Source organism: Mobula hypostoma, chromosome 12, assembly GCF_963921235.1.
Source record: "Mobula hypostoma chromosome 12, sMobHyp1.1, whole genome shotgun sequence".
NCBI classification, from domain to species: Eukaryota; Metazoa; Chordata; class Chondrichthyes; order Myliobatiformes; family Myliobatidae; genus Mobula; species Mobula hypostoma.
The window spans coordinates 66,155,387-66,175,539 of NC_086108.1; the positions used below are offsets into that span (position 1 = coordinate 66,155,387).

The window sequence follows — 20,153 nt, forward strand, 5'->3', positions numbered from 1 at the left end:
GACAGCTTCTTCCATCAGGCCATCAGACTGATTAATTCATGCTGATACAATTGTATTTCTATGTTATATTGACTGTATTGTTGCACATACTATTTATTATAAATTACTATAAATTGCACATTGCACATTTAGACGAAGAAATAAATGAAAGGTTTTTACTCCTCATGAATATGAAGGATGCAAGTGATAAAGTCAATTCAGTTCAATTCAATTCATGGGAGGAAAGCAGAGCACCTGGAGGAAACCCATATGTTTTATGGGTAAAAACATACAAGTTCCTTCCAGATGGCGCCAGAATTGAATTCCGAGCTCCGGAACAGCCGGAGGTGTAATAGTGTCATGCTAATTGTGATGCTATCATGGATGAATGAAGTTACATGAATTCTATCGGTATTAGCAAAATTTCACCGGTAGTTACTGTTAAGTAATAACACAATCTTGTTATTGGAGCTGCATCCAGGTTACGCATGAGAAAGATTGCAGAATTTGGGAGAAGATGGCAAAAGATGATGGTTAGTAATAATTTTAGTACCATTTGACTGCAGAAGCCTCCTCAGAAACAGACCACACAAGAATGCGTCCACTAAAATGAATAATACTCCAACACTGACATAGTTCATTGACAATTGAGAAGCTGGGTGGTTTGATTTTTTTCAGAAAACATGAATAGTGTAATTAAAAAAATCATTACCTGCTGTGTTTTTCCAGTGTTTCCTTTTGCACATAAGGTTAGTTCTTTTCCCTGGATACAGTTCTTCACTGATGTTATGGCTTTGTACAGCCCGTGCTCAGAAAAATCTAGCTATTGCCATCTGTACAAATATCTAATTAACACAGCAGTTGATATACAGTACGTCAAAACAGATAGAAGTTATTGTATACTCCACATCCTTATATAAAAGCACTTGGATTTACCTCCCATCCTGAATTGAAAATATATTCCAGTCCCTGCATTATTTCTGGGCCCACATTTCCTGGAACTCCCTACCCAAATGCAACATGGCAATGCCTTCGCTAGAAAGACTGTAATGGCTCAAGAAAGGAAAGCACAGATAAGCAATAAATGGTGGGTTGGATTGATGTCCACGTTCCATAAATTAATATATAAAAAAAAACACCTTTCATAAGCTAGAGCAGCCCATAGAGGATCATACCCAATGTACTTTTGAAATGCTGGTAATGTAATGTCAAAATGAAAGTAAAATTTATTATCAAAGTATGTATATATATATCTATATACTACATTGAGATCCTTTCTCTTGCAGTCATTTACAGAAAGATAAAGAAATACAATAACCATATAACCATATAACAATTACAGCACGGAAACAGGCCATCTCAACCCTTTTAGTCCATGCTGAACTCTTACTCTCATCTAGTTCCACCGACCTGCACTCAGCCCATAACTCTCCATTCCTTTCCTGTCCATATAGTTGTCCAATTTAACTTTAAATGACAACATCGAACCTGCCTCAACCACTTCTGCTGGAAGCTCGTTCCACACAGCTACCACTCTCTGAGTGAAGAAGTTCCCCCTCATGTTACCCCTAAACTTTTGCCCTTTAACTCTCAACTCATGTCCTCTTGTTTGAATCTCCCCCACTCTCAATGGAAAAAGCCTATCCACATCAACTCTATCAATCCCCCTTATAATTTCAAACACCTCTATCAAGTCCCCCCTCAACCTTCTATGCTCCAGAGAATAAAGACCTAACTTGTTCAACCTTTCTCTGTAACTTAGGAGATGAAACCCAGGCAACATTTTAGTAAACCTCCTCTGTATTCTCTCAATTTTATTGACATCTTTCCTATAATTTGGTGACCAGAACTGTACACAATACTCCAAATTTGGCCTTACCAATGCCTTAGACAATTTCAACATTACATCCCAACTCCTATACTCAATGTTCTGATTAATAAAGGCCAGTAGGCCGAAAGCTTTCTTCACCGCCCTATCCACATGAGATTCCACCTTCAGGGAACTATGCACCATTATTCCTAGATCCCTCTGTTCTACAGCATTCTTCAATGCCCTACCATTTACCATGTATGTCCTATTTTGATTAGTCCTGCCAAAATGTAGCACCTCACATTTTTCAGCATTAAACTCCATCTGCCATCTTTCAGCCCACTCTTCTAACTGGCTTAAATCTCTCTGCAAGCTTTGAAAACCTACTTCATTATCCACAGCGCCACCTATCTTAGTGTCATCTGCATATTTACTAATCCAATTTACCACCCCATCATCCAGATCATTAATATATATGACAAACAACATTGGACCCAGTACAGATCCCTGAGGCACACCGCTACACACCGTCCTCCAATCTGACACACAGTTATCCACCACTACTCTCTGGCGTCTCCCATCTAGCCACTGCTGAATCCATTTTACTACTTCGGTATTAATGCCTAACGATTGAATCTTCTTAACTAAGCTTCCGTGTGGAATCTTGTCAAAGGCTTTACTGAAGTCCATATAGACAACATCCACCGGTTTACCTTCGTCAACTTTCTTAGTAACCTCATCAAAAAATTCAATAAGATTTGTCAAACATGACCTTCCACGCACAAATCCATGTTGACTGTTCTTAATCAGACCCTGTCTATCCAGATAATTATATATACCATATGATTTATGAAAATCTATAATTAAACAAAGATTGATAAACGACCAACACACATCAAACTTGCTGGTGAACGCAGCAGGCCAAGCAGCATCTGTAGGAAGAGGTGCAGTCGACGTTTCAGGCTGAGACCCTTTGTCAGGACTAACTGAAGGAAGAGTGAGTAAGAGATTTGAAAGTTGGAGGGGGAGGGGGAGATCCAAAATGATAGGAGAAGACAGGAGGGGGAGGGATAGAGCCAAGAGCTGGACAGGTGATAGGCAAAAGGGGATACGAGAGGATCATGGGACAGGAGGTCCGGGAAGAAAGACAAGGGGGGGGGTCCCAGAGGATGGGCAAGAGGTATATTCAGAGGGACAGAGGGAGAAAAAAGAGAGTGAGAGAAAGAATGTGTGCATAAAAATAAGTAACAGATGGGGTACGAGGGGGAGGTGGGGCCTTAGTGGAAGTTAGAGAAGTCGATGTTCATGCCATCGGGTTGGAGGCAATGTGCAAAAGCAGAAAAATAATGCAAATAAAAAATATACTGATAACATGAGTTTCAGAGTCCTTGAAAGTGAGTCCATAGGTTGTAGAATCAATTCAAAACTATGATGAGCAGAGTTATCCACACCTGTTTCTGGTGCTAGTGGTGTTTGAATTGAATTGAATTGACTTTATTACTTACATCCTTCACATACATGAGGAGTAAAATTCTTTACGTCTCTGTTTAAATGTGCAATGTGCAATTTATAGTAATTTATAATAAGTAGTATGTACAACAGGACAGACAATATAACATAGAAATACAGTAGTATCAGAATGGGATAAGCAGTCTGATGGCCTGGTGGAAGAAGCTGTCCCGGAGCCTGTTGGTCCTGGCTTTTATGCTGCGGTACTGTTTCCCAGATGGCAGCAGCTGGAACAGTTTGTGGTTGGGATGACTCAGGTCCCCAATGTTCCTTTGGCCCCTTTTTACACACCTGTCTTTGTAAGTGTCCTGAATAGTGGAAAGTTCACATCTACAGATGTGCTGGGCTGTCCGCACCACTCTCTGCAGAGCCCTGCGGTTGAGGGAAGTACAGTCCCCATACCAGGCAGTAATACTGCCAGTCAGGATGTTCTCAATTGTGCCCGTGTAGAAAGTTCTTAGGATTTTGGGGCCCATGCCAAACTTCTTCAACTGTCTGGGGTGAAAGAGGCACTGTTGTGCTTTTCTCACCACCTAGCCGGTTTGTACAGACCATGTGAGATCCTCGGTGATGTATATGCTGAGGAACTTACAGCTGTTCACCCCCTCAACTTCAGATCCATTGATGCCAATAGGGGTTAGCCTGTCTCCATTCCTCCTGCAGTCCACAACCAGCTCCTTTGTTTTTGCGACATTGGGGGAGAGGTTGTTTTCTTGACACCACTGTGTCAGGGTGATGACTTCTTCCTGCAGGCTGCCTGAGGACCGAGGGCTTCTGTACCCCTTGCCTGATGGTAGTAGTAAGGAGAGAGCATGGCCTGGATGGTGGGGATCCTTGATAGTGGATGCTGCTTTGTTGTGGCAGTGCTCCATGTAGATGTGCTCAATGCTTTTCCTGTGATGGACAGGGCTGTATCCTTCATGTAAGGTAAGAAACATGGCAGCGAATTCATAGTTTAACAATAAAACATTAAACAACAAACGATAATGACTAACTGACATTGTCCGATGGTATAAGTTGAAGTTTAAGTATTAACTGTGATACAAATTTGCCACTTTTTTTTGAATCAGACTCAGGTTTATTATCACCGGCAGTTGATGTGAAATTTGTTAACTTGGCAGCAGCAGTTCAAAGCAATACATAATCTAGCAGAGAGAAAAACAATAAAAATAATAATAACAAATAAACAAGTAAATCAATTACAGTATATGTATATTGAATCAATTAAAAATATGTGCAAAAACAGAAATACTGTATATTAAAAAAGTGAGGTAGTGTCCAAAAATTCCATGTCCATTTAGGAATCAGGTGGCAGAGGGGAAGAATCTGTTCTTGAATTGCTGAGTGTGAGCCTTCAGGCTTCTGTACCTCCTGATGGTAACAGTGAGAAAAAGGCATGCCCTGGGTGCTGGAGGTCCTTAATAATGGATGCTGCCTTTCTGTGAGAATTTCTGTGGGTTATTGTCGGCAATACCCGAGCAGGCAGGTGCAGAGTCAAATTTATCACTAATTTGACAGATGGTACCTCTGACTGTACAACACATTTTCAGAAAAGCACTAGAACATTGGACTAAATTTAATAGAAATCCTCCCACCATATTTTGCCATGTAGTGATGTACAATGAGCCTGAACCTAACTAAATTGATGTAGAAATGAAAGTTAAAGAAAAAAATATTGATGTTAATTAACTACCGTAACTTCAATTATGAAAAAGTAAAATTACCATGGTGACCATGGAGTTATTCTTTATCCAGTAACAGGATGTGTGCGTCCTCAGAAAGACCTGCATCTTTTCTCAATCATTAAACAGCCTTTAGGCTATTTTTGAGGTCAGTTAACAGCCAACCACATTGATGAGTTTGGAGTTACTGACAGTTCAAACAGGGTAAGGATAACATATTTCTTTGCTTGATAGACATTTGTGAACCAGATGGGTTCTTATAACAATACCACAGTTTCATTGTCACTATCACCGACACTAGCTTTCTATGCCTGATTTTGTTTAATTACTTAAATTTAAGTTTGGTGATACCATAATGAGATTCAATCTCATGTTGAATAATGCAGGTTTCAGGAGACCAGTCAATAATATACCTGTGATGATACCGTACTGTATAATACCAGAAATAAGAAGTAAGCTATCATTAATATCACATCCTGGAGTTTGTCAGTCCTAAAGTTGGTCCTGAGGGAGTTGTTGAAACACAGTGACAATTGGCTTTCATTTAAAGAACATATTCAGGAACTGTAACAGTTATACATTTCTGTCTGATGTTAAAATGAAAAGAAGTGGTCAATAAAATAAATGAAGGAAACTGTTAGACCTATAGAGGAGTTAGATGAAATGTCAAACTTAAGGACTGTGAGTGTTTCAGATTTCAACAAAAAAGAACAAGCTATTGATGAAATCTAAAATACTGATTCTGGTAGGACTAGCCAGACAATACTTCCCTTGACTCCATTATGATAGGTCACAGTTGTGTGTGTGTGTGTGTGTGTGTGTGTGTGTGTGTGTGAGAGAGAGAGAGAGAGAGAGAGACTTTCAACTTTGCATTCAGAAATTTAAGATAATCAAAATTTCTCACATTTTTATTTCTACTTTCAGCATCTACTGTACATACCTTTGGTAATTTCAGTTAATTATTTGGCATTCACAATTGTACATTCCGTAACCCGTTACCACATCCTTGTGCTTTCAGTCCTTTTGTTATTTTATATATTCTAGCTTTCACCCTTTTACAAATGTCTCCATTTGTTCCATTCTCCCACCTTATTCTTTCTCTGTAGCTTAGAACTTGTTTTATTTCTAGTTCTTATTAAATGATTAGAAATACTAATTCCATTTCCCTTTCCACAGGTACTACCTGGCCTGCATGACCTCATATTTCCAGTCTACAATTATTTTGCCCTGGTATTAATAACCAATATTTGGATCACCTGAGTGTGAATAGGGCAACAATGGAAGCAGTCATTCTGAATCCACCCAATGAGCAAGAAGTGGACACAGATAGTCCTTGATTTGGTATGTTCATTGGGAACTACAGCACTGTAGTTATGCCATTAACTGGTATAGTTACCAAATCTCAGTCAAGTGCTGTGGTCCATTTATTTTGAAAATGTTGTTAAGTGGAAAGTTATTGAAAATCCCTGAAGGTTTTTGCTTGGTTGAAAACTATTGCCATAATTATTCAGCAAATGAAAAACAACTTTGAAGTGTCATCTGGATGCTGCCTGATTTACAGTTATGTTTTTCTGGGAATACGTTTAGTGTTTATTCTGACCACAGTTAGTCTGCTTGCATTTGAATTGTGTTAGAAACAACCAGGTCATGTTTCCTAAAAGAAAATTATGACAGGTTTTAGCAGACAAGTATAACAGTACGTTGCAATCACAAGAAATGAGTAAAAATTAGAGCACTATAATGACAAACATACAACATTATCACCGAAGGGTTAGCCTGATATGGGCTCCTTTTATCTCAATCTGAGTATGTTGTGGATTATAACCTACCTCGCTCAGTTATGGGACTTTTCCAGGATTTTCCTTACTAAAAATGGAAAATTTTGGTAAAGTGATTTATTATTGTCACGGCCTCCTCTACTGTAAAGATGAAGCCCCACTCAGGTTGGAGGAACAACACCTTATATTCCGTCTGGGTAGCCTCTAACCTGATGGCATGAACATTGAATTCTCTAACTTCCGCTAATGCCCCACCTCCCCCTCGTACCCCATCCGTTATTTATTTATATACACACATTCTTTCTCTCTCTCTCCTTTTTCTTCCTCTGTCCCTCTGACTATACCCCTTGCCCATCCTCTGGGTTCTCCCCCCCCCCCCGCCGTCTTTCTCCCTGGGCCTCCTGTCCCATGATTCTCTCATATCCCTTTTGCCAATCACCTGTCCAGCTCTTGGCTCTATCCCTCCCCCTCCTGTCTTCTCCTATCATTTTGGATACCCCCTCTCCCTCCCACTTTCAAATCTCTTACTAACTCTTCCTTCAGATAATCCTGACGAAGGGTCTCAGCCTGAAACGTTGACTGTACCTCTTCCTAGAGATGCTTCCTGGCCTGCTGCGTCACCAGCAACTTTGATGTGTGTTGCTATTATTGTCACATGTTCTGAGGTACAGTGAGAAAATGGTCCTGCATACCATCCATATAGATCAATTCATTACAAATGTGTGCTGAGGTAGTGCAGAATAAAGTGTTACAGTACAAAGTGCAGCGCAGGTAGACAGTATAATGCAAGGTCACAGTGATGTTAAGTCCATCTTATCATGCTAGGGAAACATTCAAAAGTGTTATAATAGCAGGATAGAAGGTGCCATTGAGGCTGGTGGTACAGGCTTTCAGGCTTTTGTATCTGCTGCCCATTGGGAGAGGGGGAAGAGAGAATATATGGGGAGGGTGAGATCTTTGATTATGCTTAGTGCTTTACTGAGGCAGTGAGAAGTGCACACAGAGTCCATACTGGGGAGGGTGATTCCTGTGATGTGCAGAGCTCTGTCCACACCATTCCTGCAAGCATGGACAGAGCAATTGCCATACCAAGTCATGATGCATCTGGTTCATGATGCAACTGGGGCTCCACAGGGGACTGTCTTGTCTCCCTTTCTCTTCACCATTTACACATCGGACTTCAACTACTGCACAGAGTCTTGTCATATTCAGAAGTTTTCGGATGACTCTGCCATAGTTGGATGCATCAGCAAGGGAGATGAGGCTGAGTACAGGGCTACGGTAGAAAACTTTGTCACATGGTGTGAGCAGAATTATCTGCAGCTTAATGTGAAAAAGACTAAGGAGCTGGTGGTAGACCTGAGGAGAGCTAAGGTACCGGTGACCCCTGTTTCCATCCAGGGGTCAGTGTGGACATGGTGGAGGATTACAAATACCTGGGGATATGAATTGACAATAAACTGGACTGGTCAAAGAACACTGAAGCTGTCTACAAGAAGGGACAGAGCCGTCTCTATTCCTGAGGAGACTGAGGTCCTTTATCATCTGCCGGACGATGCTGAGGATGTTCTACGAGTCTGTGGTGGCCAGTGCTATCATGTTTGCTGTTGTGTGCTGGGGCAGCAGACTGAGGGTAGCAGAAACCAACAGAATCAACAAACTCATTCGTAAGGCCAGTGATGTTGTGGGGATGGAACTGGACTCTCTCACAGTGATGTCTGAAAAGAGGATGCCGTCTAAGTTGCATGCCATCTTGGTCAATGTCTCCCATCCACTACATAATGTACTGGGTGGGCACAGAAGGACATTCAGCTAGAGACTCATTCCACCGAGATGCAGCACAGAGCGTCATAGGAAGTCATTCCTGCCTGTGGCCATCAAACTTTACAACTCCTCCCTCGGAGGGTCAGACACCCCGAGCCAATAGGCTGGTCCTGGACTTATTTCATAATTTACTGGCATAATTTACATATTACTATCTAACTATTTATGGTTCTATTACTATTTATTATTTGTGGTGCAACTGTAACAAAAAACAATTTCCCCCGGTATCAATGAAGTATGACTATGACTATGACTATAAATATGTTACCATGCTGTCTATGGTGCATCAATAAAAATTGGTGAGGATTAAAGGGTGCATGCCAAATTGTTATACAGTCTCCCGAGGAAGTAGAAGCACTAAAGGGCTTTCTTGGCCAGGGTGTCAATGTGATTGGACCAGAACAGGCTATTGGTGTTGTTCACTCCTATGATCTTGAAAAGCTCAGGCCTCTTTACATCAGCACTGTTGATGTAAGTAGGAGCATGTGCATCATCCCCATTCTTGCAGTCAATGACCAGCCCTTTTGCTGACATTGAGGGAAATGTTGACTCGACAAAATGCCACTCAGGACTCTATCTCCTTCCTTTACTCTTGACTCACCATTATTTGTGATACGGCTCACTATGGTGGTGTCACCTGCAAATTGATTTATGGAACCTTGTGAGCGAGTGTTGAGAAAAGTCTTGGCAGAGATGTTATTGCATATCCTTACTGCTTGCAGTTTGTTGGTCATGAAATCAAGAACCCAGTTGCAAAGGGACAGGATGTTTCTTAGGTTTAGGAGTTTGGAGATGAATTTACTTGGAATTATTTTATTGGAGGCAGAGCTGTAGTCAGTAAGCAATAGTTTAACATAGGCTGCTTTACTTCAGGGATGAGTATAGGGCTAGTGGCCTCTACTGTAGTCCTGTTTTGGCAGTAGATGAATTGTGCTGGGTCAAGATTATATTGTACGCAGGAATTAATGTGTGCCATGATCTGCCTCTTGAAGTATTTCATGATGGCAATTGTCAGAGCCAACAGGCTGTAAGTAATAAGGCACGCTACCTTGTTTATCTTAGGTACTGGGGTAATAGTAGTCTTCTTAAAGCAAGTGGGAACCTTAGATTGAAGCAGAGAGAGGTTAAAAATGTCTGCAAGTACCCTCATCAGCTGATCTGTGGAGAATCTAAGTACAGGGCCAGGGACAACATAAATACTATAACCAGTCCTGCCCTGAGCCAGTGTTCTGACATAGAAACAAAATCCACTCACTTCATTTTATGGACTGGTCTAGAATATTTATTAAATTGGCTGGGATTTGAGAATTTAAAAGATAGTAAGAAAGTTGTTTAGCCAAGGCTTTTTTTAAAAGTGCTGTAGTTCTTATCTTAAAGGGAGTGTCTCTGAAGCTTTTAGAGAGAACATTAGGCCAACAGTGTTATGTGGATAGTGGGGAAAAATACAGTTACATACAAGGATGTTATTTTCATCATAGTTCATGCATCATGCATCAGCCTTTCTTATGTGTTGTTTTCTTATTTTCAGATAGAGAAGCAAAAGCAACTACTGAAAAGTTCAGAAGCAAATTACAGCAGAAGCTAAAAATCTGACAGAAAGAAAATGCTGAAGAACATAAGAAAACGATAAAATAGAAGCAGATGAAGGCCATTTGGCCTCTTGTGCTGCCTCTCGTAAGGTCATGTACCTTGGCATCATTTTCCTGCAGCTGTCCTTTGATTCCCTTAATATCCTAAGATCTATCAACCACTATCTTGAATACACCCAGCAAGTTGGTTTCCACAGCCCCTTGGGTGGTGAATTCCAAAGATGCCTTGGGCAAACAATTTTCTGCATCTCTGAAGTTAAAGGTTGGCCACTAATATTGTGAATGTGAAGGGCACTCAATCGATTAGGCAGTGTCTGATAAAGAGAAGCAAAATCAATGTTGCTCAGGACTGTAAAATCAAAATTGCTGGCATTTCGTGATTGAAAAAATCCAACAGTTAAAGTTTAGTTGAAGTTTTATGCTGCCATTCTCTAAATTGAAAGACATAATGACAAGTAATAAAGCAGAAAGAAGAATTTACTCTGCTCAACCTTTGGACATACTTTGAAGTTACCTCATATTTTGAACTATGAAGCAAATATTGTCTGTGGCAAGAAATTGAAATGTTCATACTGTAGTGAAGTACAAAGAAAGCATAATTTTGAACTAAAGTATGGCTTGGTTTAATTCTTATACATGGAATGACAAGCTACTTTTATGAATGTAGTGTTTTAATTCAACATTTGCAATTCATTGATATCTGAACTAAGTGCTTGATTGAAGAAGGGAAAATTATGAAAATCAAATATACCATCTCAGTGGGATTAGCTTGAGTAAATTTGTTCTTCCTAAGTTATTGTCCATTCAGGTGATGATTTTATCTTGCTGTCATTTGAAAAAATCGAGCAAAGTGACAAAAACAATAATAAACATGCTGATGTTAAAGGAAAAGAAAGCATTTTTTAAAATTTCTGATCAATGGCATAGCCTATGATGATATCCTCCAAAAATTATTGAAACTATAGAACAGTAATCTGTCAAATTCCAAATTCACAATCACATATTTTTCATTTACTTTAAATTCTATGTTCTATTCATTCTGTTTACTCACATCATATACCAACAATGTCTTGTGCATTGTGTTAATTCATTCCATTTCTTTATTGTTCTTTGATCTAACAATGCTAACAAAGTACCCATCTGAAACTGCTCTGAGAAATTACCAGTAGGACTTCTTCTACTGCCTGTACTAATTGTGATGACATATTAGGTAAAGAAAACAAGAAATTGGACTAAAGAATAATGAAAAAATGGCTATAAACATTTAACTAGGGATAGCTTGTGAATTGTGAGAGGTTGGGAAATCATGTGCTCCCTTCAGAATCAGAATCAGGTTTAATGTCACTGGCATATTTTGTGAAATTTGTTGTTTTGCAGCAGCAATGCATTACAATATACAATAATAATAATAAAAGCTATAAGTTACAATAAGAAGTATATATTAAAAATTAAATTCAGTTAGTGCAAAAAGAGAGCAAAAATAAAATAGTGAGGTAGTGTTCATGAGTTCATAATCCATTCAGAAATCTGATGGTGGACGGGACAAAGCTGTTCCTGAAACACTCAGTGTGTGTCTTCAGGATTCTGTACCTCCTCCTTGATGGTAGCAATGAGAAGAGGACATGTGCTACATGATGGAGGTGCTTAATGATGGGTGCCAGCTTTTTGAGGGATCGCCATTTGAAGGAGTCTTCAATACCAGGGAGGCTAGAGTCCATGTTGGAGCTGGCTGATTTTACAACTTTCTGCAGCTTTTTCTGATACTGTGTAGTGGTCCTTCCACACCAAACAGTGATGCAACTGGTTACAATGCTCCCCATGATGCATCTGTAGAAATTTGCGAGTGTCCTGGGTGACATACCAAGATGCTATCATGCCTTCTTTGTAATTGCATCAGTATGTTGTGTTCAGTATAGATCTTCAGAGATGCTGACACTGAGGAACTTGAAACTGCTCACCATTTCCACTACTCATCCCTCAATGAGGGTTGGTGTGGTTCCTTTGACTTCCCCTTCCTGATATCCACAATCAATTCCTTCATCTTACTGACACTGAGTGCAAGGTTGTTGCTGTGACTTCACTCAACCAGCTGATCTATCTCACTCCTGTACACCTCCATGTCACCATCTGAAATTCTACCAACAACAGTTGAGGCTTCGGTAAATTTATAGATGGCATTTGAGCTGTGCCTGTCCACACAGTCATGGGTGTTGAGAAAGTAGAACAGTAGGCTAAGCACATATCCTTGAGGTGTGCCAGTGTTGATTGTCAGTGAGGAGGAGTGTTAATTCCGATCCACACAGACCATGGTCTCCCGGTGAGGAGGTGAAGGACCCAGTTGTACAGAGGCCCAGGTTTTGGAGCGTGTTGACTAGAACTGAGGATAAGATTGTGTTGAACACTGAACTATAATCAATACACAGCAGCCTGATGTAGGTACTACTATTGTCCCTTGATGTTGCTGCTCACGTCCTCCACAGTGATAATAAAGTAAAGGTTGCATGATGCAGTCAAAGTATGAGTTACTGCATTGTATTCTAGATAGTACAAAAGCCCAATATGTAAGCTTCTATAACAACTCTTTGTGGGGAAAAGGAGGTGTAAGTCTTAGGAGGGATGAAAAATCTTTGGGGGTAGCGTTTCAAGGCAGATAGAAAAGTTTTGAAGGGAGTTAGAGACCTTTGAGTGTAAATGATGAAATATCCACCTCAGGGATCTCATCCTTTGCTTTCATCATCACATTAGCTTCTGATCGGTGATGACTTCAAATGAATAGATGGTGCACCTGATAGGGAATGATAGTTGGTGCATGGTGTATGATGATCATTGCATGAAACTTAAGTGGAACAAACATTGCTCTCTTTAATCAGACCAAATGTAGATTTATTCATATCCCATTGAACACCAATTTAAGCAATTCATAATCTGCCCCATTTGCATTGTTTCTACCATAGTCTATCATTTACTTATATACACTATATTTTCTGTTATGAAAAAAATCTGCATGTTTTTTCTTTATTGTCTTCTGGAGATTATAAATTCACTGAAAATTCTCTTGAACATGCAACTTATCGAAAATTGAACTGAGAAAATTTGTTTGAGAAGGGGTATGAAAATTTTGATCATCTCACATCTGATATGCATTGGGTTTCTTTCAACACACCTACAATTATTTATGGCACATGCATAGTGTATGAACAACAGAGGACGTGTTTCCAGCAGGAAATTCCTGTCCACAATAATTACTTTACCACACATGAAGAAGCCAATGTGGCTACACCACAGCTTTCCAAATCCCTGGTGGTCCCCATGCAGTTTCTGGTGCCAATATCATTAAGCAGCCCCACACAAATAAAGTTGCATTTTAATTAAGACTGAGCCTTTTCCCCAAGTCATTTCTGTTGCACATGTGTGTAACTTGTGATAATATGACATCAATACTCTGATGGCAAAGTATATTTCAACAAGCTGAATATATTGCTTAAATGCCTTGATATAAGCAAAGACAAAATAAAGAATATTTTTTCGCTCAAAACATGCTGAGTTAGTTTTTTTTCTGCATGTATCTGAATCAAGATTCATTTCTTAACTACTACCCATACTCTATTTTCCCTTCAAAGAATAAATATTTTAATTGCCTTATTTATTTTGATAGAGCACTAATAAAATATTGTATACTCATGTTCCTTTAAAATTAAAAAGTCACTTCCCAAAGAAGAAAAACATTTACTCACCGGCTCCTAACTTAAAGCTGGCCTCATGTAAGATTAGGAAGATTTCCTCATGGGGGCATTTGTTTAAGTAATGGAAATTTAGCTTTACAATTAAAACAGTGTTTGTTAAGGAACAGCTTTAAATAGAATTGTTCTAAGGAAAGAAAACATTTATATTGGAGATGTTTTTTTTCCTTCAGAAGTTAGTACCATTCTGTCACTGAGTATTGTCAGTAAAGGAGAAACATTGTGAGTAAGGAATGAACTGCTGGTTGCAAAAGAGGAAAATGAAGCTCAGAGTTCAAAATTACAAACAAATGAAAGGCTTTCTTGATAAATGAGCACAGAAAGTCCTAAAGAAGAACCTCTGTTAAAATTTTTTGAAGTTGATAGGAAAATCTCAGTCTGATCCAAAGTAGGGTGGCTTTGTAAAGGAGAGGGACTTTTTGACCCAGTCATTTTGCTTATCTCCTCACCTCTGGAACTTTCATTTGAACTTAGCCTTGTTTGGGCTACAGATTCTGTTCTCTTCTGTCACATGTGCTGCCCTTCCTGAAATTCTACCCTAAACTCCTGTGTTCAGATTTTTCAAAGCCTTATTTTTTACAAAATCTAGTTCAGATAAAGTTCACTGCAGTTAATATTCTTCCTTTGGGTTCACCATCCATAGTTCTCATCTCAATAAAGTGCTATATTAAAGGCACTATGTACAGTAAAATTAAGCAGCTTTTGGTACCTTAAACAGCATGAAAAAAGAGAAGCAGGAATAGACCCCCTGAGCCTGCTCCACCATTCAATAAACATTTGTATTGATGCTAATTCTACCATTGCATGGTCCTGGGTTGTTGATTTGTTTAAAATTTGAAAATCTATGGAAGCAAATCTAGGTATACAGTATCGGGATAGAGCAGAGTTAGATAACACACATTCTTGTTGGGCTCAGAGGGATGCCCTACACCTCTTATTTTATACATTCTTTTATAAAAGAACTGATTCAAATTTGTCAGTCTTCAATAATTTGAATGAAAGATGTTTTGCAGCCCTAATGTACTAAGAGCCAAGTTACAAAATTGAAGTACCAAACTGTACATAAATTTAATAACAATTGACATTAAAGTTACATCAGCAAGGATAACTAATGAGAAACCAAGTTTACAGCTAACAAGGTAGAGCAAACAACTTCCTGCAATCTTGGGCCGATTGGATGAGTAAGTAAAATTCAGATTAGGTGGATTTCAATGATGTATTACTGACAAATGCAGAATAACCTGTTTAGGTCCTGATATTTAATTAAAGCAGTAATTCTGCCTTGGTACACCATTAAATTTTCATGTACACCTCTTGCAGTAAAATGCAATATTTAATAATATAAGAAATAAGAGTAAGATATATGATGTCACTCTTTGAGACTGCTCTGCTGTTTATTAAGATCTTGACTGTTCGTGTCTTGGCCACAGTTCCACTTTGCTGCCCAATTGCCATGATTCCTGGCTACTTTAGTGAATAAAATTGTACTTACCTCATCTCTGAAGATATCTAATGACTCAGCCTCCACACAGGTCTCGTGGGCAGTGAAATCTAGAGACTCAAAAGTGTGTGAGGAAAGAAGTTCCTTCTCATCTCCACCTTAAATTGGTTACTGCTTATTCAGACAATGTGTTGCGTTTCCTTCTAACATCCTTCCAGTCTCTACCTTGTCAAGTCATCCAGTTTACCTTTCATTCTTCTGAAATCCAATGAGAATAGACTCAACTTGCTCAACCTTTTCTTATACACCAATCTTTTCATCCCTCCAGGAGACAATCTAGTGAAAGGCTTGAAGACTCCCACTCAAGTTACATTTTGATCCCCTGTTACTTTTAATGTTTTTTCCAAGTGTTCAATATAAGAAGTGCTGATTCATTGGCTGAGAAAGGATGGTAGGTGGTAATCATCAGGAAATTTTTTAGCCTGCGTTTGGTTTGATGCCATGAAACTTCAAGGAGTCTGAAATGAATGTTGCAGAGTCCCAGGACCATTTCTTCCTGACTTTATACCACTGAGAACCATGGTCTGGTGAGTCTGTTTTAGTGAAGGGACAGAATAATTGTAAGGATATTGCTGGAGATGTGTGGCGCTTCTGTAAGATGTAATTCTGTGAGGATGACTATATCAGGATGTAGCCACTGGGACAGCTCTCTCAGTTTAGATGCCAGTTCCAAAATCTTTATGAAGTAAAAACAGTAAAGAAAAACTCAGCAGGGCAGGTAGTGTACTTAAAAAGAGAAAGGGAGTTAAAGTTTTGGGTCAAAGACCCTTTGTCGGAACTGGGGAGAGAAAACACGCTAGTGTTAAGCTATGGGGGAGATGGCAGTGTGAGATATTGGGCAAAGTGAACATCTCTAAAAGGGTGAGGTCAATGTTGCCCTGGGGTTAAACTGTGAACAAGATCATCTGGTCAATGGGTTAATGGGGTCAATTAGTGAGAAAGAACATGGTTCTTTGTTCATAAAAGGTATGAACTGAGGCCAGCTGGGGAGTGAGAGCATAGTCAAAGGAATGTTAAAGTTGCAAAATGCAGGATTACAGAACATGTCCATCAGGTCAGGCTGTGTACAGAAGAAAGAAAAACAGCCAATTTAACAGATGGGTGACCTGGACTGTTCTGTTACAGACAGTGAAAACTAATTACCTAATATTGGCTCCATATTGGTGTGCAAGACTGCAACGTGCTCACATGGAAGATGAGGTGTTGAGGTTAATTTTGGGCCTCATTATAACAGTGCAGGAAACCACAGAAAGACAACTCAGAGTGAGAGTGAAGGAAGTTCAGGATTGTACTGAAATATAACTCTGTTGCTCCTTCCACAGATGTTGCATGACCAGCTGTGTGCTTCCAGAATTTTCAGGTTTATTTCAGATTTCTTGAAGCTGCAGATTATTAATTTCAAACATTTGTGAGTTGGACTTGGAAGTCTGACTGGACTGGGTGCAACTGTACTATGTCAGAATTTGGTGTCAAAGTTAATGCTGGATAGTCCATTTGGACTTATCTTGTGTTTCAAGATAAATTGTGTTTTGATACAACTGAGTGGCTTGCAAAATAGTAATGGAGAAAGCAGTTAGGATTCAGCAGTATTGTTATACTTTTGGATAAGACTTAGGGATCCATATTTCTTTTCCTGAACCAAAAAGGGCTCTATTATCATTTGATTGTTTCATAGGTACCATGATTGAGATTAGGTAATTAAAAGCAAAAATCAATTCCCACATTTAGATTCCTAAATATTTATGAATTGAAGTATTGTGATATTGGCCTGTATCTTAAAACCACTATACAATATAAATAGACGTTGCTGTTAAAAAATCCTGAGCTTCTTAATGGAAAGTAATTAAGTTATTTTGCAGTTTGAAAGATTATATGGTTTTGCTATCCAAATACTACATTTATAATCTTTTTTCTGTGTTAGCCATTAATTATATTCTGGAATATATTTTGTTTCTGTGGCGCATTTGGACAGAGATTACCAGGGAGGAAGGTAAAGAATTCTTCAGTTTGACAAGATGAGTACAGCATTGCTACTTCCAAGTGTGGAAAAACTGCAGCAGTACTGAACCCTGTGTTAAGCAAAACAATTTCAAAATAACAGCTGGAAGCTGCTGAAAGCAGGAGAGCCAAATTCCAGTGGTTCAATCAAATGCAGGTGGACATGACACTGGAAGGAATTCTCTAACCCCAAAAGATAGAGCAGATGATGGCCTTGCAATGCACCAAGAGGTGAAAATTGAGCTCACCTTGGTGTGGCCTGTCCATCGCAATTTCCATTGTTTCATCACTAATGCTTATAATGTAAATGTGACCATTGGTACTGCCATTTTAGGACCCCTTCTGGTGACTATTTCATCTGTGTCAGAACCTGCTCGTAGCTTGTTAGTTATTTGCAGTATCTGTCACCACCAGCAATCTCCTTATTTTACAATGCAAGTAAAAGTGAATAATGTAGCCTTGTTTGATGAGCTGTTTATAAAATAATGGTTTTATTTTTGAAATTCACTCAGTCTGAGGTTAGGCTGATGTGATAAGATTGGTTGGTTTATGCCATGCCATGATTTACTTTAGTCTCTAAAAAGCACAGCTGGGTTCACATCTTTAAGATTATATTAAGAACCTCACCATAAGGATTGCTCGGAGGCTATCCCTAATTTATTTGCTAGCATTGCAAATTCAGCGCAGTTAGATCTCTGTAAGTCTATGACAGTTTCATGTCAATGTCTACTGCAGTTACAGTATATCCCATTTCACAAAATTATGGGCAGAGTATCGGTGATAAAACTTCCACTTTGTAGTGAGTCTATAATTCTGGTGATGAAATAAAGGAGCCAGATTTAGCGATACAAACCCCAGGAGCTGATCTCCAGATACAGACTACATCAGTGTAAAAGCAGCTGGAGCTAATCATCAGTTACAGAGTATTTCTCCGTTTTATGGGAAATCTGTGACCTGGCATTCTAATAGAATTTTTCCAGATCTCTCCTTACTCCCTGTAATCATTGAGGTTAGGTATTTGAGGTATCTGCCTTCAGATACTCTTATCATTTTATCAAATATATTAAAATATGTTGAAAATATTTCCTTCATAACATTCCAAAGAACTTCATATTTCATTTTTATACTTCATTGTATGTCCTTATAGAGTTCCCAGTCTCACAAAGAATTGACTGCAGGGAATTAAAGGGGGAACAATGACATTTCCTCCAAGTGAGTGTCAGCCAATAAGTTGAAGGCAGGGCAGAGGACAGTGTATATCTGCGTTCACTGCAAACATTTATGCAGAAAACAGAGCTAATTTACTTAGAAAGCAGACTCTTCAAAGAACAGATATAGAACTCATTACAAAAACTACAACAACAATAAAAGTAGGTTTATTTCATAGTGCAATGAGTGGATGATGGGCACTTACAATTTATGTGTGTAAAATCAATCTCATTAGTATCAACAATACACTCACTGTCTAGATTGATATAGTGAAACATCAGTCAGGTCTAGCTGGGAACAGAGATCTCACTGAAAGAAGGCAAGAAAAAATTAAAGGTAGAAAATTAGACTTCATACCCATTAGCTCATGTTCACTTTGTATTTAAATAGGACTGTCCTCAATATTTTGTAGTTAAGAGCATAAATAGAGGTGGCACAAGCAGATCAAAAGATCCTGAGTTCAGTTCTTGGTCTATGTTGAGTTAGCTGATTTTGATTAAAGCTTCACAGTTGGCCTCAGCGCCCAGGGGCTAGGCAGGAAATAGTCAGGTAGGGTTCCTGGCTGTGATTGTTATGCAATGACTCCTGTACTTATATAGAATTACAGGGACTTTGGGTCAGAATTGGGTTCTATTCGATGTTTTCCTTTATTTAGTTGCATATTAACACTTTGAGTCTAGACACACATAAGTGAAAAAAAGAGATACCCATGCAAGCAAATTCCAGCAAAATTAAAACCTTCAGAAGACCAAATCCAAATATGGAATTATAAATAAATACATGAACCATTTTAGCTCTGAATATGACTAATTTTGAATCAGTGCTAATAGTCTTAAAACCATGTTATTCTAAACAGCTGACCAGCTATAAAGAACAAACTCACAAATATTCGTCAACATTAGAGGTAACTAGCTTTCTGTTAGCAGATTATTTCAATTTTATACTGAGATGAAAAATATTTTGTGAAAAATAATTGTGGCTTCTCAATATTTTGATCTATTTTTGTTTTGGTTTTTAAAATATGTGAAATGCCAAAAAAATGTCTGCTGTGGAAAGTTACTTGTAAAATCAAACACCAATTAAGCAGAGTAGAACAGGCATTTCTGGGCCTGTATCTTGACAGAGTGAAATAGACTTGAAATGACAGAATACAGTCATTAGCAAAGCAGCTGGATTAGACATGATTTCACACCTTGGGGCACCTTTCATTTTGCTAAGGCCTATGTGACTAGCAAGCTGCAGATGACAGCCTGCAAGAGTCTCGCAATGTTGCCAAGCCACACTGACAGAAACAGGATGTGCACATTGGAAGAGCCTGGGGGATTTCCTTTGTTGCTGGACTGTAACCAGCTTATAAATACAGTATTGTATAACAAATTAGCAATGACTTTAATGAATAATGAGAGTTGGTCAGTGAAGTAGCAGTAATTATATGGTTATTATTTTGACATTGTCTTGGCATTTTAATTTTTTTTCTATTTCACATCCTGATTTCCTTTAATGTCTTGTAATTTTTTGACGTCTTTTAAAATTT

At 38.8% G+C, this 20,153-nt stretch overlaps 1 protein-coding gene and 1 long non-coding RNA gene across 2 annotated transcripts in view; one reads left to right on the plus strand and one right to left on the minus strand.

The window, feature by feature from the left end:
• The window catches only part of foxd2 (forkhead box D2), a 42,792-nt gene extending 31,742 nt beyond the window's left edge, over positions 1–11,050 (plus strand). The window contains exon 2 of the mRNA XM_063064979.1: positions 10,111–11,050. The gene's annotated coding sequence lies outside the window, so the exon portion shown is untranslated. The remainder of the gene's footprint in view (positions 1–10,110) is intronic.
• Positions 1–20,153, minus strand: part of LOC134355192 (uncharacterized) — a 143,997-nt gene that overhangs the window by 25,989 nt on the left and 97,855 nt on the right. The window lies entirely within an intron of this gene.